This window comes from Bos mutus, chromosome 19, assembly GCF_027580195.1.
Source record: "Bos mutus isolate GX-2022 chromosome 19, NWIPB_WYAK_1.1, whole genome shotgun sequence".
Taxonomy (NCBI): Eukaryota; Metazoa; Chordata; class Mammalia; order Artiodactyla; family Bovidae; genus Bos; species Bos mutus.
In genome coordinates this window covers 45134997-45162661 of record NC_091635.1, presented here as the reverse complement: position 1 = coordinate 45162661, position 27665 = coordinate 45134997, and the positions used below count along the sequence as shown (strand labels likewise).

The 27665-nt window shown below is 47.1% G+C and overlaps 1 protein-coding gene and 1 long non-coding RNA gene across 3 annotated transcripts in view; one reads left to right on the top strand and one right to left on the bottom strand.

The window, feature by feature from the left end:
* Positions 1-27665, top strand: part of ASIC2 (acid sensing ion channel subunit 2) — a 1207926-nt gene that overhangs the window by 940080 nt on the left and 240181 nt on the right. The window lies entirely within an intron of this gene.
* On the bottom strand, positions 13428-16805 carry LOC138992047 (uncharacterized). The gene is made up of 3 exons (XR_011467845.1): positions 16703-16805; positions 14321-14431; positions 13428-13594 (listed from the first exon to the last, which is right to left on the bottom strand). It is a non-coding gene; the product is annotated as an uncharacterized lncRNA (long non-coding RNA).

Genomic DNA, 27665 nt, shown 5'->3' with positions numbered 1-27665 from the left:
GAGCCCCCAGTGAGAAAGGCACCTCTGCAGAGTAACAGGGCCTGTGGGCTGGATCCTGTGACCCAGTGAGGGTCCCCAGGGTACAGTTCTACCCGCCTCTGACTCCTCCCCCAGTGAAGGTGATCAAGCCAGGTGTTCAGAGCACTGGAGGAGTCAGGACATCCCAGAACCATTCTCGTGGGGGCTGGTGCCAGGACCTGGCAGAGCTGACCTCCAGCCAGCCTGGGGATGTTTTTCCCTCCTCCAGGTGATTCTGGCCGGGTTCTCACTTTTTCCAACTGTTGCTCTTCCCAGCAACTGTTCAGATTCTAGGCTCAACCCCTAACACCAGCGTGGTCCCGATTCCGTGTTACCCATACCCTCACCCCGCCGATAACATCACGTTGTGGGGAATGAAGTGGCGGAAGGCGAGCTGAATTAACCCAACCCAAGCTTTCAGGTAGAAACACTGAAACCTAAACACCGATCTCTTGGCCTCTGATCTGATGCTATCTGGAAAACAGCTGAATGATCAGAGTGGGGTGAGATGGGAGGAATACCTCTTCCCTCACAGTTTCCTCTACTAAACGTTGTGAGAGGTCTGAGTGGTTCAGAAGGGGAAGGCACAGTCTGTAAAGTGGTACCCAGCTTGGGGTCAGAGTCAGGTAGCTTGTGTTTAATTCCTACATTCCCTCATTACTAGCTGTGTGATGCGGGGCAGGTTGCTTCACCTCTCTGTGCCTCGGTTTCCTCGTCTGTTACACGAGGAGAATAATCACATCTGCTTCATGGGGTTACTGTGAGTGTTGCGTGAGGTGATGCCTGCAAAGCACTTCGAACCCAGCCATGCACTTAGTGCCATCTGTGGCAGCCTGGCATTGGTCTTGGGCCTCAGTAAGAGCCATTATCAATGTGCCCACAGTGTGCCAGGCACCATTCTGGGTGCTTTTCTCTTCTCTTCGCAGTGGTGACATGATAGCTCATGAAGTGTGTTACAGATGCCGGATTAGTCCTCATTCTGTTATTGATTTTTTTTCCCACTCATATTATCTCATTCAATCATTGCAGGAACACTGTGGCTTTTGCAGATGTGGAAAGAAAGGCTCAGAGTGATTGAGTCACTTGCCCAAGGGCACACAGTGGCCTGGAAGCAGAGCAGAGCAGGATGCTAGCCCAGAGCACTGGCCCTTCCCCTACTCACCACCTCTCCTTTCCCCTTGCAACTCCAGGGCCTGCGGCTACTTAGCTGGCGTCACTTGAGGCTCACCAGCCCTCACCCTCTGTCCGCAGTGGCCCCTTCCTTTTCCACGAAGAGGATGAGCACGAGGAGGAACCCTGCCGTGCTCCCCAAGCTCCAGGCGGTGGACCAGGACCTCCTGTCCAATCGGCAGCAGCATTCGATTAGAAATAAAATGCACAGTAACCATAATGTGCTCGAATCATCCTGAAACCATCCCTCCCACCCCTGGTCCATGGAAAAATTGTCTTCCACGAAATTGGTTTCTGGTGGCAAAAGGATGGCTTCCCAGGTGGCTAAGTGTTGAAGAATCTACCTGCCAAGCAGGAGACATGGGTTGATCCCTGGGTCAGGAATTGGCAACCCACTCCAGTATTCTTGCCTGGGAAATCCCATGGACAGAGGAGCCTGGAAGGCTACAGTCCATGGGGTCGCATAAGAGTCAGATACGACTTAGCGACTAAACACACACGGATGCCAAAAAGGTTCTAGAAATTCCTCCTGGAACAAGATGGGAAGAGACGAAGTTCTCTGGCAGGCAGCCCCGACTTGCATACAGTCAGCTCTGAACAGCCCACAGTGTTCAGGCTGGGGGGTCGGCGTGTTCACTCCTGAGCCTGGAATTCATGGGGCCAGAGAGAGCACCTAGGCCAGCGGGTATCAAACCGGGTGCCTCAGAAGCGCCTGCTGGGAGACTGGCTGGGCTCCAGCCTGTGTGTGGTCAGTGATTCCGCCAGGGCTTCTCTGCTTCTGTCCATCTCCTATGATGGATTTACAACCAAGATCTTCTCTGGAGAAAAGGCTTTCTAACCAAAACACAAAAAGCTGACAACTGCAGCTTAGAGATTGGCCTCTGGACTCATCGCCCAGACCCACAGCACGTGGCGTGCGAGTGGGACAGTGGTCCTTCCAGATGTACATTATCTTCGGGGCTCAGAGGGGCAGCAAGTGGGGTGTGCAGGATAAACACCTTCCTGGATGCCTGCCCCTGAAGAGACCGCAGCTCACCCTCTGCAGAGCCAGGCGGTGTCTGTATCCATATGTAAATACTGAGCACTCAGCCAGGGCTGGGAAACACCCAGAAGAATAACAAACAGATGCCCTTCTCTCTGGGAGCCCACAGTCCAGTTAATGAACTAAGCGGCATCCATAACATTCCTCTTAATAGCTCTTTTACAGAGCAAACAGCCGTGCATTTTTTCGAAATCCTCTCGAGTCTTTTTGCCTTAAGCTGAAGCTTTAGTACTCTGGCCACCTGATGCAAAGAGCTGACTCTGAAAAAGACCCTGATGCAGGAAAAGATTGAAGGCAGGAAGGGAAGGGGATGACAGAGGATTTGATGGTCAGATGGCATCACCGACTCAATGGACATGAGTTTGAGCAAACTCTGGGAGATAGTGAAGGACAGGGAAGCCTGGTGTGCTGCAGTCCATGGGGTCACAAAGAGTCTAACACGACTGGGTGACTGAACAAGAATCGGCACCACCCGCCTGGCTGAGACCTGAGTGCCCATCCCTCATCCCGAGGCAGCCTTAAACTCTATCCAGACTCTTCCTCCCCTGCACACCCGAAAGGCTTTCTCCCCCCATTCTGACCCTGCTTTGCCGGCTCATGCCTTGTCCACTTGTTTTCTTTTCCCTACAGCACTCAGCGCACATCATCACATATTTATTTGTGTATGTATTTGTGTATGTCTGTCAGCAGGTAGGGACCGCCTGTTGTATTCACATTGTTTAACCAGAGTCTAGCAGAGTACCTGTCCCTTTCTTGGACACATAAATTAACTGTCGAGAAATGAATGATCCTTGGGGAGATTGTGATGGGTAAGTTTGGCAAGTGGTTGAGGCCATAATACAAGGGTGGGGTCGAATGACAGGCTGAGAAATTCCCCCTATAAGGCTTGAGCAACCTGAGTAGCTATGGACTTTTTCTCCATCCCTTCCTCATCACTCCCTCCCTTCCTTCCCTCCTTTCTTTCCTCCCCACCTCCCTTCCTTGCTCCTTTGTTTTCTCCCTTCTTCTAGTCCTAGAGAGATAAGAGAGAGGAAAAGACTATAGGGCATAGAGAGGGATCAGTGAATTCTGAAGTGGGCAGAAGGGTTTGGACCATCCTGTTCGGGGGCTGGGCACTCAGTCCCAGAGGCCTTTCTCAGCTGGCGTTGGGAGGGCTAGATGCTTCCACGGCTCAGCAGAGCCCACATGGACTCACGGGCCAGTTCCCAGCACAGACCGTTCAGTCCCCAGCCTGACAACTTGGTTACACACCAGCTCCCCTTCATTAAGCCTGTATCCAGACATTGCCTCCGAAGGGCCCCAGAGAGTCACACTTCAGTGGCACGGAGAGGCCATTAGCACCCTACATGTATGCAGAGAGGGACCGGGCTTCCTCTGGAATGGGAGACACTTCCAGAGTGAAGACAGCCGCCAGCCTCACTTGCCCCACCAGCCCGCTCAGGACCGTGATTCCCAGGTCGAAAGCATGAACCCTGGAGCCCAACTTCCTGAGTTCAAATCCTGACTCTGCTGCTTATCAGTCACTTCTCTGGGTAAAATGTGGATAATGCAACAATAGTGTTTACGTGAGTATGAAATTAACTGACATACATTAAATTGCTTGGGGCTTCCCAGGTGGCACTAGTGGTAAAGAACCCGCCTGCCAATGCAGGGAACGCAGGAGATGTGGGTTCAATCCCTGGATCAGGAAGATCCCCTGGAGGAGGTCATGGCAACCCACTCCAGTATTCTTGTCTGGAGGATCCTGTGGACAGAGGAACCTGGTGGGCTACAATGCATGGGGTCACAAAAAGTTAGACACAACTGAAGTGACTTAGCGCACACACACATAAAGTGCTTGGACCCGGTCAGTGCTGCAAACATCTGGACTGCTACTATTATTGCAACAATCTGGATGCCTGTCTTCCCAATTCATGTGTGAGCTCCCCAGGGGCAGGGACCAGACCTTGCTCACTCAGCACAAGTTAACTGACTTTTTTTCCAGGCCACTAGCAAATCCATGACGAAGCTTAGTTCCCCATTTCCTGGCTATTTCCCCCATTTTCCTGGAAGCCGCAGGAGGATAAGAACCCAGCAGCAGGCATATAGTAGCAGGTCAGAGAACAGTAGTTGGATAATTGAATGGCAGGAAGATGAGATCAGATGATGCTGTGATTCAGGGGGAGAAGGGAGGGTGGGAGACAGCACTCACCCTTAAAGGTCCCATCTTGCTTAAGAGGGTATGTGGTACTTCTGATAACCACGAAAGGGAATGATGGAGGATGTGCTAGCAAGCTGGAAACAACCAAGTTTCTGAAATTAATGATGGAGAATCAGGATGCTATTTGATTCACAGATTTTTTTTTCTGGATAAAAGTGGCCCTTTGACTAGGGAACACTTGGATGCTTATTTCTAAGTCTGCAGTCAAATCAGGAGTGTGAGGGTCTGCAGTCAGATGAGGGCAATAAGGAATGAAATCAACATGTTTGCTAGAGAGGCTTTAAAAGGGTTCTGAAGAGGTGGTTCCTAGGGAAGAGCAATATCGTGGCAACAAAGCATCTTTGCAATCATGCTTAGAGGCAGTGGGAGGCCTGTACTTGGTCGGCCCAAGCCCATTTATGTGCAGAAGCCCAGGATCTGCACTGTGCAGGGCTCCAGCGAGGGGTGGTGGTGAGAAGTCACCCCTGGGGAGAGACAAGAGCTCTCCATGAGGAAGCAGGCAGGGGCCCGGCTCTGGGACTGGGGGGAGGTGAGTATTAGGCATCTCTGCCTGTGGGGCTCAGGATGGCATCCCCACTTGCTACCTTGATCCCATAAGCCATTTACCACCTCTCCTGAAAGAGCTCTCTGCCTTGCAGGGCAGCCCAGCCCAGTATTCCCCGGCCCCCCGGAGGCAGGGATCTGTCGTTTGGCTGTTGGAGGTGATGAAGTTCAGCAGGAAAAAAATCATCAGACCGTCATTTTCCCTTCAAGAAGCCATTAGATGATTTTGCCTGACCTTCGGAGGAGACCTGGGGAGATCAGAGTGGCCCCTGCCGGTGGCTCTGACCTGCCCCTGCAGAGTTAATGTGCCCGGCAGGTTCTGTTTCGAGTTGCATGGTCTGGTTGCCTTCTTTGGGGCCTCCCCTGACTGCTGTTGCTCCCTTGGTTGGAGTATGCTTGGGGCGGAGCTGGGAGACAGGCTTGCAGCCCAGTGAAAGAGCACTGGCTCGGGGTCAAGAAGACCAGATTTCATCTGCGCGTCTGCCCTGCCCTGTGCTGCACAGTAAATTGGGCAGATCATCTCTTCCTTTGCAGGTTTCATATGGAGGTCCCTAAAGTCATCTGGAACAGATGAAATAGAGTGACTCAAGGTAGAGTCCCAGACTTCCCTGGCGGTCCAGTGGTTAAGACTTCACCTTCCAATGAAGGGGGTATGGGGTCGATCCCTAGTCGGAAAGCTAAGATCCCACATGCCTCAGTGGCCAAAAATCAAAACATTAAAACAGAAGCAAGATTTTTGTTTTTTTGAAGATAGCACAGAGAATGACCTTAAAAAAAATCGAAAACCCACCAAACCACAGCTTCAATGTTTTGACCCCGTCACCAATACTGTCAGAAAAACAAAAAGAGCCTTTAAAACAGAATGCTGCCTCTCAAAATGTAAGTGGTCTGCATTGAAAATGCATTTGAAATGCATTTGAAAGTGGTCTGCATTATACATTGTAAGTGTATACATTCAATGCATTATACATTGAAACATGTATAATATATGTGAAATGAATTGCCAGTCCAGGTTCGATGCAGGATACAGGATGCTCGGGGCTGGTGCACTGGGATGACCCAGAGGGATGGTTTGGGGAGGGAGGTGGGAGGGGGGTTCAGGATGGGGAACACGTGTATACCTGTGGCGGATTCCTGTTGATGTATGGCAAAACCAATACAATATCGTAAAGTAATTAGCCTCCATTAAAATAAATAAATTTAATTTTTTTAAAAAATGCAGATTATCAGGCATTAGACCTAAATCAGGGGCCCCTGGGCTGCAGCCCAACAGGTGTGGTCCAACAGGATCCAGGTGATTCGTAAGCCCTGAAAGGAGGATGGTGTCTTCTGTCCATCCTTATCTCCATCTCAGTTCATGACATCGAGGACAGGCCGTGTGATCAGATGGCTCTGTGAGACCCAAAATAAGTAAGGAAGCCCAGACTCAACTTCGGGTCTCCAGACTGTCATTCCTTGTTCTTTCCATCCAAATCTCACGGTTTCAGTATCTTGGCTTTCCTCTACCACCAACACACAGCCCATCACTTAATTTCTGCTCAGTCTGGGGGCTTGGCAGTGAGGCACACCCTTCCTCTTATCTGCTGAGCTCGGCATTTATAGAATGGCTTGGGGGAGAGAGTTTCTCAGGGCCCAACTTCTGAACCAAGTGGTTACTGCATATGGATTACCAGGTAGTGATAGTCACACATATATAATACATAGGTTTGCAAGATTCTGTTATAAATTACAGGGTTTTACATCCCTGGTTTTGCAGGCGGATGGCATGAATTGTAACAATGCAATATATCGCCATAGAAGATAATGCCACCAGCCATGGAGGCCTCATATATCATTACCAAGGAGGATATTGCATTTAGAATGTGCTATTTTTATTTAAGTGCCTTTGGTGTTTTAAAACTGTCAGTTCTGAGATGCCCCAAGATCTGACAGGTTTGGGGACTATTCCAGATTTCCTGTAGAATCCTGAGCCCTCACCATTATCCCCGAGTGGCCTGCTGGAGCTGCCAAGGTGAATATGGGTGTGTACACCAGGAGAGAAAGAGAGGCCCTTCCCTTCTGCCTTAGACCCCCTCCTTATGCACACACACACACACTCCTCATCCCTCCAGCAGTTCATACTCTGTTCCTGTTCTCCCAGAAGTCTGTTTGGAGCACAAATAGGTGGGTCCGGATTTCCACTGTATTGCTGGTTGTTCATGCCTGAGGCCATATATACCGATGGTTAAGAACATATGCCTTGAAGCCAGACTGTCTTGGGTTCAAATCCCCAGTTCCCCTCCTTACCAGCTTGGGAAAGTTATTTAACTTCTCTGAGCTTTAGTTTCCTCTGCAAATCAGAGATCAGGGTATAAGGCTCGCTCTTTCTCTCCCTCCCTGCTCTACGTGTGTCTCTACCCCCACTCCCCTGCCATCAGCTCTCTGGCTTCAACCACCAAGGCCTCCGTTTGTCTTCTGGAACACTCCAGGAATGCCATCTTTCATTCCTGCTTTGGGGCCGTGGCACACTTGCCCTCTCTTCTTCCAGGAAGGCTCTTCCTGTATTCATCTGCTGGCCCCTCACACTTCACTCAGGTCTCTGTACAGATGCACTCATGGGAGCATCCTTCTGTCACTCCCCTTCCTCAAACTTTCTCACCCAGCCTCCCACCCAGCCTTATTCTCCATCTCTCGCTCTTATTTCCTTCATAGCATGGATCACTCCTGACCATTAACTAATTGATGCTTTGGGGATCTGTGCCCTCCTACCCCTCCCTAGATTGCAAGCACAGAAGGCAGAGAGAATGTCAACATTGTGTATTTAATGCTGTTTTCCCAGCACCAACGACCCAGCATAACTAGACATTTAATAAATAACTGGTGAGTGAATGAATGCCGTGAATGAATGGCACTTACCTGATGCCAGCTGAGAGGACTAACCGACATAAAGCAGACAAAACACTTAGCCCAGTTCCTACCTTACAGTCATCATACCCACTTACGTTTATTGAGCACTTACTATGTGGCAGGCATGGTTTCAGGTGGTGCTGGTGGTAAAGATTCTGCTTGCCAAAACAGGAGACTCGGGTTCCATCCCTGGATCAGGAAGATCCCCTGGAGGAGGGTACGGCAACCCACTCTTGCCTGGAGATCCCATGGACAGCGGAGCCTGGCGGGCTATGGCCCATAGTGTCGCAAAGAGTCGGACACGACTGAAGTGACTTCATATGCATGCGCCTATTAGTTTACTTAACCTTCAAACAAATCCTATGAGATAGATGCTATTATTATCATCTCCATTTAGCAAGTGAGGAAACAAGAGCGATAGAGGGAAAATAACTTACCCACGGTCACCCAGTTACCAAGTACTCAGCCATGGGTCAAAGCTGGGCTCTTATTCTCTGCCCTGAACATCTCTCTAAATGAGCGAGCTATGAACAAAGCTGTGGTTGTCATTGTTACTATACCTGGTTCCACTGGAGGATAAGCACCTTGGTACTATCCACACACATGCCAGCCTCTTGCCTCACCCAGGAGATGGTGCCAACGAGGACCCAGCCCCTTGATTTTCAACCATCATCCAGTCTGGGGACCACCCTTGGGAGGCAGTGTAACACGCACTAGGGTGGGAGTTTGGTGCTCGGGGTTCTTGTCCTATCCCTGAGAATAGCTTGCTGTGTGATCTTGGAAGAAGTCACCTCACCTCTCTGGGCCACAGCCTCCTTATGTTTATGATGGAAGTGTGAGATAATGACCCTCCTCCCTCTATGGAGCTTCTTAGGATCTGCGTGAACAGACTCTGCTGGAAACTACTGTTGGACTGAGATGCTGAAAGGCAGATCTCCCTGGGAAGACCTCACCTGTGAGACATCAGAGCGGAGGCTGCAAACCCCACCCCTGGCGTCAGGACCCAGATGGGCTGTGCGAACAAGGGGGTCCGGCCAACGGAGCCTGCTCGTCCGCTCAAGGCAGCCCCGCCTGGCTGCTGCCCAGCGTTGAGCTCACAAATACAGCCCTGGTTTTGCCAAGTGTTTCCAGATAGACCAGGAATCTGACTTTTCTTGTGGGCAATCTTTTTCAACATTGACACCATTTTTTACTGCAGTCTGTGATGATAACAGACATATCTGTGACCAGGGCCTGACAGACAGGCCTCCTCCCCATCTCTGCATCTGTCTGTGGGGGGAAGACCTGCTGGTAGGGGAATCACACAGGAGCTCAAGGCCGCCCACCTGGCAAACCCCTGGGAGACCGGGAATGACTTCCTCCCATATTCTAAAACCACAGGGATGCCCAGGAGTGGGATTGCTAGATCATATGGTAGTTCTATTTTTAGTTTTTTTTTAGGAACTCCCGTACCATTCTCCACAGTGGCTGTATCAATTTACATTCCCACCAACAATGCAAGAGGGTTCCCTTCTCTCCAAACCCTCTCCAACATTTCTTGCTTGTAGATTTTTTTGATGATGACCATTCTGACTTGAGTAAGGTGATACTTCATTGTAGTTTTCAGGGCAGGAATAGAGACCCAGACGTGTGAACACTGAGTGGGAAGGGGGCAGGGTGGGATGAACTGGGAGATTCGGTTTGACGCTGATACACTGCCGTGAGCTTCCTTTGGCTCAGATGCTCAAGACTCAGACTGCAATTCGGGAGACCTGGATTCGATCCCTGGGTCGGGAAGATCCCCTGGAGAAGGAAATGGCAGCCCACTCCAGTACGCTTGCCTGGAACATCCCATGGATGGAGGAGCCTGGCAGGCTACAGTCCATGGGGTCTCGAAGAGTCGGACACGACTAAGCAGTTTCACTGTCGCACCACCATGGGTAAGATAGCTCGTGGGAAGCTGCAGTGTAGCACAGGGAGCTCAGCTCAGTGCTCTGGGATGACCCAGAGGGGTAGGATGACGAGGAGTGGGGGAGAGAGGTGTAAGAGAGAGGGGACATATGTATGCATAGAGCTGACTCACTGCGTGGTACAGCAGAAAGCAACAACGTTGTAAAGCAATTATACTCCAATAAAAAAATAATAAAATTGAAATAGAACCAAAAAACCCAAAGAGATGTTCTAAGAGGGCGGGCAGACAGTTTTTCTCTTACAGTAAAAGTCTTTTGCCGACAGTTTATGTTTTTATTATCATGATCGTGGAACATTCACATGGCTAAAAGATGCAAATGGTGTAAAAGAGTATAGAATAGTATGAAAGACTCCAACCTTCTTCCTAGAAATAGTTTCCTATGTCTCTTTCCAGCATGCATCCCTTTTTTCTATACCCTGGGTTCAGATTCTACACACGTTGTTTTGCACTTATTACCTAGTGTACCTTAGACGTATTTTCAAAGCATCTCACAAATTCATCTTCTGTTTCTGATTGTTCCGCACGAGGCATTGCATGGATTTGCCATCATTTATTTTATATTTTATGGGCTTCCCTCATAGCTCAGTTGGTAAAGAATCTGCCTGCAATGCAGGTTTGCCAGTTCCAGTGGTCAGATCCTTTAATGGGATCCAGTTTTCCTCTGAGACGGGCAATGCTGCAAAGAACAACCTTGTCTATATATATTTTGGGGGTACATACAGCATGTCTGTAGCCTAAGATATAATACGTCTTTTTCTAAGGTGACCACTCAGACCCATGGCAATTCATCTGACCTCAAATAGTGATTTATCAACCTGTGATACTTCCTTTCCTAGGATGAATAAACAGGACTCTGAGAACAAATCATGAAGCAATTGGGACAAACTGGTGATGTTAGGGGACTGTGGGTAAAGATGATGTGGGTGTTCTTTGTCGTATTTCTGATGCTTTTCTCTAAATTAAAAATAATTTCCGAACTGAAACTGTTAACAAGTTCCTATTATGAAGCCACTTTGTGACTTGCCTGAAATATTCTATTGTTAATTAGAAGCCCCTTAATTCATCCTGGTATTTAGAGTCTTTTATTCTCTATTTTGTTTTTACTGTTTGATGTTTGAAAATATTCACAATAGCAAGCCATGCTGACATTAGCGAGTGAAGTAGTACAAAGATGGACACAGGCAAAGTGAGTCTCCTGCCTGGTCCACCCCCTCCTGCCCCTCCCGTCCCCCTGAGACAGCCAGCGTTATCAGACTGCTATAGATGTCATCAGCTTACTCCTTGTTGACACATGGATATATTAGTGTATGTTGACCTCTTTTTGTATGTTTAATGAGAAACTATGCACAGCAGTCTAAAATTTGTTGTTTATGCAGATGTAGAAAACGGATATGTGGATGTGGTGGGAGGGGAGAGTGAGTCAGACTAGAACTGACACATATACCACTGAGAGAGTAAAACTGAGATGTATACACCACCCTCCTAAACAGACACCCAGCAGGAAGCCGCACAGCACCGGGAGCTCGGCTGCGTGCTCTGTCACGACCTCCAGGGCTGGGATGGGAGAGTAGGGGGGCAGGGAGATTCAAAAGGGAGGGGACATTTGTATACATATAGTTGATTCATTTTGTTGTACAGCAGAAACTAACATAACACTGTAAGGCAGTTATACTCCAATAAAAAAATTTTAATTTAAAATAAAATCGGTTCTTTGAGCCTCATCACTTATCACAGGCATCCCTCAGTAGATTTAAATCTTACACTCTCTTTTTTTAAAATTATTTCTTTACATTCAAACCCAACATTCAGTGCAACTATTTTTTCTTGAACATTTTATCTAATTATAAAAGTAATCCAGTAGTTAAATAAAATACAGATAATTTGTAAACATCAAAGCAGGAAGTAAAACTCACCCCTAACCCCTCCACCACTGGTAACCCCTGTTAGCTCCTGTATGTTCCATTTGGGTGTCTTGGTTGAGAACCTGCTCACATGTCTGCATGTCTGTCTGTGTGGGGAGTGATTAACAGAATGGTGCCATTTGGTGTGCTTTCTTAACATCCTGCTCTTCTGACTTAACGTGGTAATGTGAGCATCATTCCCATGAATTAAGTTTTCTTTTAAAATAGGAAGTTTGAAAGGAATTGAAACTAATTTTGTGAGGTTAGGTTTGTCATGGCTGTGAAGTGGGACAAGCAGTCAGGGAAGGCTTCCTGAAGGAGGTGGTACCTCAGCAGAGTGCTGAAGGATGAACGGAAGTCAGCCAGATGGAGAAGAAAGGGGAATAAGGAGTCTTGCCTGGTGGTCCAGTGGCGAAGATGCTATGCTCCCAATGCAGGGGACCTGGGTTTGATCCCTCATCAGGGAACCAGATCCCACAAACTGCAACTAAAATAGAATGCCATGAGCTGTAACTAAGGCCAAGTGCAGCCAAATAAATATAAATAGAATATTTAAAAAAAAGAAAGGACATTAGGTGTGCCAGGCAGAGGGAACAGCGTGGGCCAAGAGGTAAAAGAAAGTTTAGTGCATTTAAAGCCTGAATGAGATTTGATGGGTTGGGGTGAGGAAGGGAGACAGGGCCAGCTCCTGGAAGGCTGGAGCTGGATTAAGGGACTTGAATTTTGTCCTAAAAGCAAAGGGGACCTATTGAAAGAGGAAGGGGAGAGGAGATGGTATGATCATGCCTGAGATTTGCATTTGAGAATGATCACTCTGGTGACCGTGTGGGAACAGGACTGGAGAAGGTGCGACAGGAGGTGGGGAGAGGGGCACAGACATGCCTGGACCTTTTCATTATGATGACCTAAAAACTCACCTGGCCCTCCTTCTGCCCCCACAAGCCAGTGGCACTTCTGGAAGAGTTGCCTGAGTCTTTTTGGTGGTTGTGATGTTCTCAGCGGGTGCACATTGCCTCCAAGCCCCAGAGCGCCCCTTAACAGAACCACTGACAATTTGATGGAAATGCTTTTGCAAAACCTGCACCAAGAAATCTGCTCCTGTCTTGCACAGCTGCCCCTCCCTGCCCTGTATTTCGGAAAACAGAAGTTCAGGGGAAACAAAACCTGGGAACCAGGTAATGATAGAACCTGACAGGTAGTCTCATTGTCCAAACCACAGCCGAGTCTGAGGATGCTTGCTCCTCTGATGTTCCCCAGGGCAATGGTCTCAGCTTCCCGGAGCTGGAACATCTCCAGAGATCAGACCACCTCCCACAGGCTACAGTTGGGAGACCCAGGTTTCTTAGAAGAGACTAGACGTCTCACTTATTTTAAAATATCCTCTTTTTATTTTTATTTTTTTCAGAAAAGGCTTTATTGGGGCCCCTGCTTTTAAAAAAAAATTATTGAGGTACAATTATGATGTTGTGTTAGTTTCTGTTGTACAGCAAAGTGAATCAGCCATTCATGCACATAGATCCTCTCTTTTTTGGATTCCCTTCCCATTTAGGTCACCACAAGCATGATGTAGAGTTTCCTGTGCTATACTGAAGGTTCTCATTAGTTATCCATTCATACATAGTAATGTATATATGTCAGTCCCAATCTCTTAATTCATCCCACCTAAAATCCTCTTTTTAATCAGATCCTCACTTTCTTTTTTTCTTTTTTTTTTCCTTTCATGAAAACCAGAGTCTCAGGTACCAGATGATCACATCTGTTCCGCCCAAATCCTCCCCAGCCTCATCCTCAAGGCCCCTGGCTGGCTCATCGAAAGGCTCTTCCTCCAGCAAATGTCAATCAATGCTGCCTAGGCAGAAACGGTGGTTTCTTCTTGTAAACATCTGTAACATTAAGTGGGAAAAAGAAAAAGACAAAGAAGTTCAGGAAAAATCCATCAACCCAATTGTTTGGAAGTGGAATGTTTTCCATGAGGCATGAATAATGCCGACCCACTAGTGATTTTTCATTTTCAACTCTGGTCTGGTTCAGATAACTCCCAATGACAGGAATGAGGGCTGGAGTGTGTGTGGGCACACACACACGCACATGCTTGTGTCTGAGTACACTCAGGACTTAAATGAAGCTAGAAACCAGTCAGTAAGGCACCCGTTTGGTCCTGAGTTCCTGAAGCAAGGCTTAACTAAATGCAGGGCTGTGTTGCATGTAACTAAGCACCTGTGAACCTTGAACCCCAGCTCTGTCCCCTGTGAGCTGTGTGACCTTGAGGAGGTATATATCCTTTCTGGGGCTTCCCTGGTGGTTCAGCAGTAAAGAATCTGCCTGCCAATGCAAGAGAGGCAAGTTTGATCCCTGGGTCGGGAAGATCCCCTGGAGAAGGAAATGGCAACCCACTCCAGTACTCTTGCTGGGAAATCTCACGGACAGAGGAGCCTGGTGGGCTACTGCGTTCATGTGATCTCAAAAAAGTCAAGACACAACTTAGTGACTAAACAATACCTTCTCTGAGGCTCAGTTTCTTCTACTGCAAAGTGGGACTATTGTAATAACTGTCTCACGGGGATGTAAAGCGCTGTCTGAGATAGAAAGTAGCAAGCAAAGGCACATACCATAGATTCCAGCCCTCAGTCAATGGTAACTCTTATTTCTTTTGGAGCATAACATGTGAATTTTGAGGAATCTGAGTGCATCTGCGTTCCACCCACAAGAACAAGTCAGACCTAGTAGAGACAAAGAGTAGAGGACAGGAGGGTCCTCAGTAAATCTAAGAGGCCAGGGGACCCTGTGTGTGTCTTGCTAAAATAGAGAGATACAGCCATTGCCCAGTGAAAACCAAGTTCTTAGAAGAACACATAACAAGCCCAAGATCTAGACAAAGACATTCTAGGAGGAAGAGCCACAAAACTCCAGCCACGAGAGCCGGGAAACAGAGCAAGGTGTAAGGGACACACCTTCGGGGTAGTTCAGGAAGTAAGGCCAAGAGTGAGAGGGTTGCTGGGACTTCCCTGATAGTTCAGTAGCTAAGACACTGCTCTCTCAATGCAGGGGGCCTGGGTTCGATCCCTGACCAGGGAACTAGATCCCACAAGCTGCAGCTAAAGATTCCACAACTGAAGATGCCACCTCCCACAGTGAAAATCGAAGATTCCACCTGCTGCACCTAAGAGCCGGTGCAGCCACATAAATTTAATTAAGAAAATGAATAAGGGGGTTGCCCCAGGCAATGCTATATGAGCAACACTGGACTGCTGCTCTATCACTGTGATCATATATGACCATATATCACTGGTCCCTGCAAACACATTTCCCGGCACTCGGGGAAGCTGTGAGCTGGACTTTAACCAAGGCATCAACCTCGGGAACGGTTGACCAAACCAAAGCGCACTCTTGCCATTGTTCTCTTGAGGCAGGCTGTCAGCAGGAAATCTGGTCTCCAGGCTGGGTCTGTGTGAACACACCCTGAGAGGTGTGTCGGGTCCTTGTAGACCAATTTGTCCTAGAACTGAGCAGACTGTTTATAGCAGAGTCTGGCTGTATTATGCATGCCATTCACTTGCTAATTTGCATTTCCTTTACCTCTTAAAAAATGAAAAGCAAAAGCAAATAAATGATGAACGGGAGGGAAATTGAATGCCTAATAAATGAAAAGCCTGCGCGATGAAAAGATTGGGAGCAATTTGAAAACAAAATGAAGTTCTGCTAAAGAAGGGGACATGAATTCCCTGAGCAAGGGAGCCCTGGGGTTTCTGGCTCTCCCTCTGGTTGGAGAGAGGATTCAGAAGGGAATAGCAAAACCCCATTCTTCCCACACTCTGTATAACCCTAGGCAAGTCCCTCCAGCTCTCCCAGCCTCAGTTTTCCACTCTGAAAAATGGGTACGATAGTACCTGCTGCTGACCTCCCAGGATTCTTAGGAGATCAGCGTTAGTAATGTAGATGGGAGAGCTGGCGCTGAACCAAGAACTTGGAGGTCAGTAAAAAGGATTGCTTTTTATACAACTCAATGGCTGTACTGAAATCAGAGGGACTTTTTGCCCTCAGAAACCATGTGAGGTGGGAAGAGCACAGCCTTTGCATACAGATCCAAGTTTGGGTCCTAATCCTACTAGCCATTATGACCTTGGGTAAGTCACCTTTCCTCTCTGAGAGTCAGTTTCCCCATAAGTGGAATAGAAATAAAGATGCTTGCACCCTTGTACCATTGCCTCAAAGAATTAACCAGCTTAAGGTATAAGATGGTACCTGTCACACTGTAGGTGCTCAGCTAAAACCAGTTTTACTCTCCTTCCTGCCATGATTGTTGAACAGCAGCGTTTGCCCTATTTTCATTATGAACCCAGAACCTGCTTCATGAAATGGGAAAGATTGACCACAAGGAAAAGTTAGGATTTTTGAGATTTTTTTTTTTTTTTTTAGCTATGAGAGACCTTAGAAATATTTAGCTCAGGATCTGTTTATTTCTATCTCAGAGTCAAAGCATTTTTAACTGGCTACCAATACTAAGTCAACCCCTTCAATATATAAGAGTGCAGCAGATCTGACATCAAGAAATTAACAAGCGGGCATAAGATACCAAGAATCTGGCTGGCGAGCTGCAGGTTAAAAATGGAAATAAAGCATACACACAAATACATTTTTACACTTAACCACTTGAAATACATATTCATCAGCACCAATTCATCTAACTCCAATCACATATAGCTTTAAACTCAGAGTCGCTAGCAAATTTTGCCTTTAGTCAGAATCTTTCAAAGTCTGTCCCCTGGGAAACATAGGGTTTCCTGGAAATGCCTTGGGCTGATAAAGAGGAGTCCCCTCCCCACTTTAACAAGAGCATCTTTAATCTATTTTAAACAGCAGGATACCATGTAGGCTTTATAAAAAATAAAAGCGTTCTGCTATAAAACAAAACTGTGAAAATGACTAATGGAGCTCGAACCTCTCACCGCCCAAGTTGGAACAATGAAGCTTCCAGGGAAGTGGTGACTTACTGAGGTCACAGGGAATGAGTAAAAAGCAGCAGGATTGAAGGCCAGACCGGTGCCCCAGGCCTCTCCCTGTTCTGATCAGAGAGCGTTCTTTGAGTCTAGAGGCAATGATTGCAGTGAATCAGCAGCTTGCTCTCCCACTGGACGTGTGTTTGTGACATGGCCACGTGGTGCTGGGCTGGCCTTGAGAGCGGAAGCAGGAGGCCAGCAGCCCACACGAGCAGCAGGCTCCTGGCTCTGGTTTCCAGGTTCATGGACTGGACACCCACCCCATACTGGCGCCTCTAAAAAGAGACCTGTCCCTTTGGGTGGGGGCTATGGCAAGATTGACTCACATCATTTGAAATCAAGGCATTGGGTGAGAAAACAGACTCTCTGAGCACCTTCGATGTCCTTGGCAGTCTCTAATTAATTCCCTGGGAAATAGATTCTTCAAATGTTTAAAAAATTTTTTATTAAAGTGTAGTTAATTGACAGTGCTGTGTTAGTTTCAAGAGTACAGCAAAGTGATTCAGTTATACTGTGCAAGTCTCTCAGCCGTGTCCGACTCTTTGAGACCCAGTGAACTGTAGCCTGCCAGGTTCCTCTGTCCATGGAATTCTCCAGACAAGAATACTGGAGTGGGTAGCCATTCCCTTCTCCAGGGGATCTTCCTGACCCAGGGATCAAACCCGGGTCTCCCGCATTATGGGCAGATTCTTTCCCATCTGAGCCACCAGGGAAGCCCCAATTCAGTTATATTAAATATATATATATATGTGTGTGTGTGTGTGTGTATTTATATATATAATATCAATACATATATTTTTTCAGATTCTTTTCCATTATAGGTTATTACAAGATATTGAGTCTAGTTCCCTGTGCTATACAGTAGGTCCTTGGGAAAGTAGATTTTTGCCATCCCATTTTACGAATAGGAAAACTGAGGCTTAGAGAAGATAGGTGACGAGTCTGAACCAACACAGCCAGCATGCAGTCAGAGGCAGGATTACTTCTGGTCGGGGTGGGGGGTGGTGTGCGGAATCTCTGTTTCAAACTCAACACATGACTTCTGGCTTGACCACACCCACTGTGTTCTGGGTCCTCTTTCTCGTCTCCCAGTCATCACACCTCCCCAGCTACAGCCTGACAGCCCGGGTCCCAAGCTGAAGGCTCATTAACTACATTCTGAGAGGCTGGAGGGTTTAGACTAACACCTCCTGTTGGATGCAAGCCCACCGCGCCTGTGGCAGAACTAAGTTTCCACGACCAGTGTTTTGCACGGGGGCCTGTAAGCGGCGCTCCAGTACTCTTGGCTGGAAAATCCCATGGATGGAGGAGCCTGGTAGGCTACAGTCCATGGGGTCATGTAGAGTTGGACACAACTGAGTGACTTCACTTTCAGTTTTCACTTTCGTGCTTTGGAGAAGGAAATGGCAACCCACTCCAGTGCTCTTGCCTGGAGAGTCCCAGGGACAAAGGAGCCTGGTGGACTGCTGTCTGTGGGGTCACACAGAGTCGGACACGGCTGAAGCGACTTAGCTGCTGCTGCTATGAGCGGCAAAGACCTCCTTTCTAGAGTGAGTGGCCCACTGCCAGATGTTCCTGCTGGAGCAAAACTGGACAGAGTTGAGGGCAGGGAGGCAAGCAAGTAGGCGAAGCCATGGCTCTTTGTCTTGGTTGAGAGGTTGTGTTATTCCCCAGCCTCCTTGATATACTTCTTCCACTGGATTCTCGGATGGGACCCTGTCTCTCTCCTTCTCAGCCTCCTCTACTGGGACATCTCTGCTGCTCTTCTCCCTGACCTCCTGGTGTTGGGGACGTCGGGGCTCAGTCCATAATCCCCCATCTCTGCACTGGCTCCCAAGCTAAGCCACTCTAAGTCCTGCAGTTCTGAACACCCTCTGTGCCAATGCTTCCAGCCCAGACCTGTCTCCAAAACCCCAGACCCTCCTGCCCAGCCACCTGCTTCATTTCTGGGACAGCATCTGACACCCCACATTTCTGAAACTGAATTTCTGTTCCCCTCCCCCAGAAACTACTCCACTCCCAGCTTTCTGTATCCCAGTGAGGACACCTGCACCCTTCCCCTTGTTCAGGGGGAAAGTCTGTCTGGAGCCCTTTCTTTCTCTCTCGCCCCACCTCCGGTGGGTCTGAAAATCCTGTTGGGTCTACCTTCAAAATATGCCAAGAATCCAAGGATTTCACACTACTTGCACATCTGGTCTAGACCATCGTGATGCCTTGCTTGGATGACTTCAAAAACCTTTTAACACTCTCCTTACACCCACACCCACAGAGGAAGATGAATTAATGCACACACACACACCCTGCCCCCGCCGGAAGATAGCAGGTTCCAATCCCTGGAATATATATTAATAAATGTTGCCTCCTTTGGGAAAAGAGTCTTTGCAGGTGTGGTTAAAGACCTTGAGTTGGAAAGGTTATCCTGGATTACTTAGGTAACCCTAAATGCTCCCACAAGTGTCCTTATAAGAGACAGAGGGCGATTTGATATTCATACACAGAGGAGATGCTGTAAGCATGCAGACAGAGGTTGAGTGATGTGACTACAAGCTAAGGAACGCTATAGACTACAGAAGCCAGAAGAGGCGAGCGATGGACTCGCCTCAAGAGACCCCAGGGCCTTCCCTGGTGGTCCAATGGTTAAGACATTGCCTTCCAATACAAAGGGTGTGGGTTCAATCCCTGTTTGGGATCTAAGAACCCACATACCTCACAGTCAAAAAGCCAAAACATAAAAGAGAAATAATATTGTCACAAATGCACTAAGACTTTTAAAATGGTCCACATCAAAAAAACTTAAAACAAAAAAAGAAGAGAGAGAGAGCCTCCAGACAGAATATGGCCCTAACATACCAATCCCAGCCCAGTGACACTGATTCTGGGCTTGTGGCCTGCGCAACTGTGAGGAAAGAAGTTTCTGTCATTTTAAGCCACCCAGTTCATGGTAATTATTTACAGCAGCCACAGAAAAGTGATACATTCCTCTACAGTCTTTCCTTATCACATTCTTTTAAACAGAAGTGCCATGCCAAGTTGCTTCAGTCATGTCTGACTCTGAGACCCCATGGACTGTAGCTCACCAGGCTCCTCTGTCCATGGGATTCTCCAGGCAAGAATGCTGGAGTGGGTAGTCATTCCCTTCTCCAGAAGGTCTTCCTGACCCAGGGTTGAACCCAAGTCTCTGGCATTGCAGTCGGATTCTTTACCATCTGAGCCACCAGGGAAGCTCCTTAAATAGTAATAAGATCACATTAATCATTTGCTCAAAACCCGTCAGAATCTCCCCTCTTTTATTCAGAAAAGAATGGTCATCACAGTGGCTAGATGTTCTTGTCTGCATTACTGCCCTGACCTGTTTTACCAGCATATGCTCAGCCATTCCAGCTACACTGTGTGTGTATTAATCTCTCAGTCATGTCTGACTCTTTACAATTCCATGAACTGTAGCCTGCCAGGCTCCCCTGTTCATGGGATTCTCCAGGCAAGAATACTGGAGTAGGTAACCATTCCTGTCTCCAGGGGATCTTCCCAACCCAGGGGATTGAACCCAGGTCTCCCACATTACAGGCAGATTCTTTATCACCTGAGCCGCTAGGGAAGCCCTCAGCTGCACTGAACTCCCTGCTGTTTCATGAACAGGCCAGCCATGCACCCACCCCAGGGCCTTTGCACTTGCAATTCCCTCTTCCTGGAATACTCTTCCAGAAGATATCTACATGACTCACTCCCTTATCACTCTGCAGTCCTGAAAGCTGAGACTGGGACTTCCCTGGTGGTCCAGTGGTTAAGAATCTGCCTTCCAATGCAAGGGATCCCTGGTCCAGAACTAAGGTCCCACATGGCAGGGCAACTAAGCCCGAGAGCCGCAATGAAAGATGCCTCAATGAAGATCTAGCACGCCGAAACTAAGACTCAATGTAGCCAAATAAATAAACATTGTAAAATAAAATAAACATCACTGAATTGTGCACTTTAAAAAAAGAAGCAGCTGAGAATTAAATCAGATCTCACTTTCTCAGTGAGCTCAACCATAATCACCCTATTTAAGCCACAGTCTGTACCCCTTCTTTCCGTGGCATGCCCAGTTCTCCTCACCTGTCTCTGATTTTCATTTTATCCATAGTTTTCTACAACCCTAATATCATTTTCTCATTTATTATGTTTATTGTTTCCTGCCTGTCTCCCCAACACCATGTGACTGTACCTAGAATACAAGTTCCCTGGGGCACAGGGACCTTTGTCGCTTTTGCACACTGATATATTCCAGGCGCCTAAAGCAGAGGCTGGCATGGAAGAGATGCTCAGAAAATATTTGCTGAATGAACAGGTGCATGTGTGATCTATGAAATGTATCTGCCTTTGTTCTTGGGTAAGACTCACCCCTCCTTTCCTTAAACCTTCCCGTGGGAACCTACTCTTGGCTTATAGTAGACTCACTCCTTCTGCCCAGGGGGCTCCAACAAAGCTCCTCCTGTTGAGTCACCCCCTACTGATCTCCTGATTCCCAGGGGACACAAGTGGCCCCTCCCACCTTGGTCTTTTGGAAGCCACTCTGTTCTCGCTTATCTCAGCTTCCTAGAAACACTCCCTCCAAAATGTTCTGGTGGGTTCAAAACCTGAGGGACCATTTCAGGTGTATTTCTGGGTTCGCGGAAACTAAATACACTTAGAAGAGAGATCCAAGGAGGCTTGACAGCTGGACACCTACGGTCTCATAGACTCTGGATCTGTCTTTTTTTTTTTTAATCGAAGTATAGTTGATTTACCATGTTGTGCCAATCTCCGCTGTATAGCAAAGTGACTCAGTTTTACGCATATATGCGTTCTTTTTAAATATTCGGTTCCATTACAGTTTATCCTAGGAGATTAGATAGTGTTCCCCGTACGACCTTGTTTATTCAGTCTAAATGTAATAGCTTTCACCTGCTAATCCCAAACTCCCACTCCAGCCCTCTCATGACAACCACAAGTCTGATCTCTACATCTGGGAGCCTGTTTCTGTTTCATAAGTAGATTCCTTGGTGCCGTGTTTTAGATTCCATATGTAAGTGATGTCAGATGGTATTGGTTTTATTCTGACTTGCTTCACTTAGTGTTCATCTCTTGGCTCATCCCTGCTGCTGCAAAAGGCATTATTTTGTCCTGCTCTAGACCTTTCTGTTTGGCACCTCACCCCATGTTGCATCAAACACACTAACACAAACCCCTTATCCCACAGGAAACATAATCTTTTGCAGTAATAGAGTTTGGAAGGATTATTGAAGTTCTGCCTTTGTGGTTATTTGACTACAAGTTGTTCATCTCACTCACTACTGGCTATGATTACTTAACAACCATCTTGTGTACTTTGGAGTTCTTTTTTTATTGAAATACAGTTGATAGACAATATTATATTAGTTTCAGGTGTGCAACGTAGTGATCTGGTATTTTTATAGGTTATATTCCATTTAAAGTTATTACAAAATAATGACTCTATTTCCCTGTGCTGTACAATATATTCTTGTTGCTTATTTGTTTTATACACACATTTATTTTATACACAGTCCTTGGTATCTCTTAATCTACTATCTCTATCTTGCCGCTCCCCCTTCTTTTTCACTACAGGCAACCACCAGCTTGTTCTCTATATCTGCACGGAATTCTTGCAGAATGAGGAGACTCTAGCCTACACCTTATTTCCCAACATAATGAAATTTTAATACACGCTCTATGGAACAGTTAATGAAGTTGACTTGACATTGCATTTTGTAGACACTTAAATAAACATTCATTCATTTCATTTCTGCCCTTTTTGTATTTTGGAGCCCATCCATTTTTCCAGGCCCCAGTATTATTTTTTGTAGGCTCTTGCAAACCTCTAAGGTCCCTGGAACTGCATCGGTGGTGACTGGTGTATAAACTGGCTGTGCTGGGGAGCCCACAATGGGAACCAGAATAGTTGGGTGCTACCCAATATGGACCATGTCAGCTTGAACAAGTCCCTCAAGCTCTAAGCCTAAGCTTCCCTGATCCTAGAATTGGGGTTTGGGCTCTGCTTCCATGTTGTTGCAGGAATCAAATGGGATAGTGTCTGGCACAGGTGCTTTGTAAACAGGAAAGCAATATACACATGCTCTTTATGGCCATCATTTTTACCAATCTCTCGGCTGACTTCACCTGAGCCCAGGTGTGGAGGGCTGCAGGTGTGAGCCTGCCGCTGCCTTGCAAGGCTCCCTGGCCCAGCTCCTGCTGTTTGCCCAGCTGTTCTTCGCTCTAAATCTGCCTGTCAATCTGGCTGCCAGACCTGCCTGGATTTTAGTAAACTTGCCCCTCTGCCTTGAAAGGACCAGCACTTACTGAGTGACTACTCTATGGGAGGTATTCTTTATACATCAGCTGGTGAGCTCAGAAGTGTTCTGTTTCCTCTCCCTGTCTGTACTCTCTGGGTACCCAGTACCTGCCTTCACCCCATGCGTTAAGCCAGGACCTGGGAGCTGTTCTTTATCCCTTCGCCCGCATCTTTTATTCATCAGCTAAGTTGGCCAAGTCCACATTCAACTCATTTCCAGAGTCCACTTCCTTCTCTCCATCTTGACTGCCACTATCATTTCTCCCCAGGATGGAAAGAGTCTCTAAACCAGCCTTCCCCCATTCACAGGATCCTCCTCCATCCCATTCTCTACTGGGATCTAGAGTGCTTCTTAAAAAAGGTGAATAGGATCCGTGCCTTCTCCTGGACTCATTATGGGATACCAGTCTTACCCTTTGACCTCATTCTCATCACAAGCCCTCTCCCTCTTAATACTGGGCCTCCTGGATTCTGGAGCCCGCCGGGCTCTTTGCATCTTTACCCTAATTGCATCTAATGCTTTTCCCCTTCTCACTCTTTGGCTCCCAGCTCAATAGCCACCTCCTCCAGGAAGCCTCCCCAGATCTCTAAGTCTTTGTGTTCTCCTGTATCATTTCTGAGCTTCCTTCATAGATCTGCACACAATTCATAACCCACAGTCTTTTTATTTCTTTCTTTCTTTTTATTGTTTTGGCTGCCCTAGGTTTTTGTTGTGGCATACAGGCTTTCTCTACTTGGGGTGCAAGGGCTTCTCTTATTGCAGCACACAGGCTCAGTAGTTGAGGCGCATGGGCTTAGTTGCCCCACAGCTTGTGGATCCTAGTTCCTCACCCAGGGACTGAACCTGCGTCCCACGCATTGGAAGGCGGATTCTTCACTGGACCACCAGGGAAGTCCCCATAAACCACATTCTTGTGCCTTTAGTTGCATGATGCCTGCTTCCCCAAAGTCAGTAACTCCAAGAGGGCTTGCAGGGAGGCCGGCACAGTGCCTGGGACTTCATGGATGTTTCACAAACAGCTGTTGAATGAATGAAGATTTCCATATTGACTCCGTGTGGGAGAACAGATGTTTAACCCAGAGATGAGCCAGAATCCCAGCCCCTCTAGGATCGTTGCAGACGCCTCTGGACTCCCCAAGCACCTGTTCTTGTCTCCGTAATAGCTCTTGCTGCACTTTAATTGATCTTTTTTATGTCTCTTCCTGTAGCCGACGAGCTTCTCAAAGCCAGGAACCACGTGCCCCAGCATCTAACCCTGTGAAAATGCATTTAAGGAGTGTGTGTGTTAGTCGCTCAGTCGTGTCTGACTCTTTGTGACCCCATGAACTGTAGCTTGCCAGGCTCCTCTGTCCATGGGATTTCTTAGGCAAGATCCTGAGTGGGTTGCCATTTCCTTCTCCAGGGGATCTTCCTGACCCAGGGATCGAACCCACATCTCCTGCATTGCAGGCAGATTCTTTACCGCCTGAGCCACCAGGGAAGCCCCTATTTAAGGGGTAAATAGCAGTCTCAGAAATCGGGGTCTGACTCAGATTCTATGCATTGCATGTGATTATTATTATACATTGTCATCATTATTATCTGTATTCATATAATTATTATTATTATATGATAATCATCATAGAATAGACTATGTTCCTGCTAAAAACACCCTAAGACACAGTTTAACTGTTTGTTATACACGTGAAGCCAAGAGCGCCATGAAGAAGGTCTTGTCCCTAATTACACAATAATAGAACCAAGACTGAAATTCGGAGCTTCCAACCCTGTCTTGTTCTCTTCTGCTCCCTCTGGCTAGCAGCCTGTACTGCCTCATTTTCTCTGCAGAATTCTCACCTGAGCAGAGATGCCGAACCAGTGAGAAGGCAGAGCCAGTGCTAGGGCCCTCGTTGTCATCAATGCTGAAGGCCGTGTGTTGCGAGGATAGCAGCCGGTGTTCAAGGCCATTCTGAGAGCTCACGGGGTGGGGAGGTGTGGTCAGGACCACAAGCACTCTTTGGGATAAAGAGCCGCTGATTTCCTCCCTGGGTGCTGTTCAGGTACATAAGATTATCCCTGCAAAGTAGATTATTATGCCTTTGTTTGCTCTTTTGTTACCAAAGCTGAGTGTGTGTGAGCTTTATATGTGTCTGCTTAAACCCTTTAGTTCAGTATCTGCATGGAAAATAGAAATCATAAAATTGATGTTTAATACCTCTTATGTCAGGCACTGTGCTCAACGTCAGATACGTGTTTGCTCATGTCAACACTGATCTGATTCATTGGACCAACAAAGGCCAACCATTTGTGTTCATCAGGATTTCACAGGCTTCCTGGGGACCTCATTTTCCAGTCTGGTGGTCCACATGGTTTTCCCAGATCCAAGGATAGTCACCTACCTTACTTTCCATTGTGAATTAGAGATAAACACAGACGTGTCCCCAAATACGGCCAATACAAAACTCTATTATTCCATAACACTTCATAAAATGATTTTTTCCCCTGCTAATTCCTTCATTTCAGATGAGAATATACATATCTTAGCATATTTGACGTGCTGAGTGTCTGTCCTAACAGGGTCACTTAGCATGTCCCCACGTCTTAAACTTTTCCCATGGGAAAGGTTATACAAAGAGCGCAAGGATAGGAGAGGATCCTCAGTGATGGCTCGGTGATAAAGAATCTGCCTGCCAGTGCAGGAGACTTGGGTTCCACCCCTGGGTCAGGAAGATCCCCTGGAGAAGGAAATGGCAACCCCACTCCAGTATTCTTGCCTGGGAAATCCCACGGACAGAGGAGCCTGGTGGGCTACAGTCCATGGGGTTCCACAAGAGCCCAACATGACTTAGCAACTGACCACACGTGCCAGAGGACGGAAAGATCTGGCCAGTTTAATTGGCTCAGCACCACAGTTAGCCTAGCACTTTGCATTTTTATTGCTATTTTATGATGTTATAGAAGTGGGTTGGGGTGATAGGAAGCTCCGGGAGATCTAGCTCATCTCCCTCGTGTTCTAGAAGAGAAAACAGAGCCTCAGAGAGGTTAAATGTCTTGTCCAAGGTCACACAGCTAATTTGTGGCAGAGCCATGACTAGAACGCAATTCTCCCAACTCTCAGTTAGTTGGGCCTTCCTTTAGCTGGTTAAAAATGATCAGGAAGGGGCTTCGCTGGTCGTTCGGTGGTAAAGAATCCACCTGCCAATGCAGGAGACATGGATTTGATCCCTGATCCAGCAAGATCCCACATGCTGCGGAGCAACTAAGCCTGTGCTCCACAGCTACTGAGCCTGAGCTCCAGAGCCTGAGAGCCGCCACTACTGAAGCCCACTCTCCCTAGAGGCCATGCTCCACAAGGTAAGTCACCACAGTGAGAAGCCCACGCGCCCCAGCTAGAGAGTAGAGCCCACTCACCGCAACTTGAGAAAAGCTCAAGCAGCAACGAAGACCCACTACAGCCAAAAATAAGTAAATAAATAAAATTATTTTTAAAAATGATCAAGAAGAAATTGGGAAAAGGTAGATGGGATTTTTTTGTACTACTCACTAGTCTCTTTACTTTCGCTTATGTTTGAAATTTTTCATTAAAAAGTTAAAAAAAAAAGCCCTAGGAGAGGGTTTGATTATCTCAGGAGTGGGTCCTGTTTTCTATAATCACCTTTTCAAAGAAGATTTGTTTCATTCTTCCCGAAGGGATCTTTCCTCTACTTTGAATTTCTCTAATGTTACACACAGTCTGTTCCACACCATGTAATTGCTAATGGTGAAGAAGACTGGGGTTTGGTTTGTTTTTTTTTCCCCCTTCTGTCTACCAACCAGAATGCAGGCCTTCCCATCTCTGAAGGTCCACATCCATTCAGGAGGGGGCTGCAGGCCTCTTTTCCAGCCATATCTTCTCAACCTCCTGCCCACATAGTAACGTCCCAGCCAGGATATCTCTAACTTCATTCACCCACAGACTACCCTTTGGCCATCACCAAATACCATGGCACCCACCATTTACTAAAGATTTTCCTTTGTTGTTGTTATTCACTCGTTGTGTCCCACTCTTTGCGACCCCATGGACTGTAGCACGCCAGGCTTCCCTGTCCTTCACTGTCTCCCTGAGTTTGCTCAAACTCATGTCCCCGGAGTAAGTGAGGCCATCCAACCATCTCATCCTCTGTTGTCCCCTTCTCCTCCTACCTTCAATCTTTCCCAGCATCAGGGTCTTTTCCAATGAGTCAGTTCTTCGCATCAGGTGGCTAAAGTATTGGAGCTTCAGCATCAGTCCTTCCAATGAATATTCAGGGTTGATTTCCTTTAGGATTGACTGGTTTGATCTCCTTGCTGTCCCAGGGACTCTCAAGAGTCTTCTCCAGCACCACAGTTCGAAAGCATCAATTCTTCAGCGCTCAGCCTTCTTTATGGTTTCCTTTATATTTTCCTTTGAGCTGTCTCATTTTTTTACTTCAGTATATTTTTCAGAGGAAACCATATCATGACTATGGATGGAAAATCAGCTCTATTATCTATGAAATCAGGGTTTGCTGTATTAGTTACACTTATTCAAATAGTCATTATGAAATGCACAGTTATTTCGAAAACAGAATGTCCGTCAATGTACAATTTAAAATCTCAATTTACACCTAGCTTCAGGAAACACCAGTGCCCTG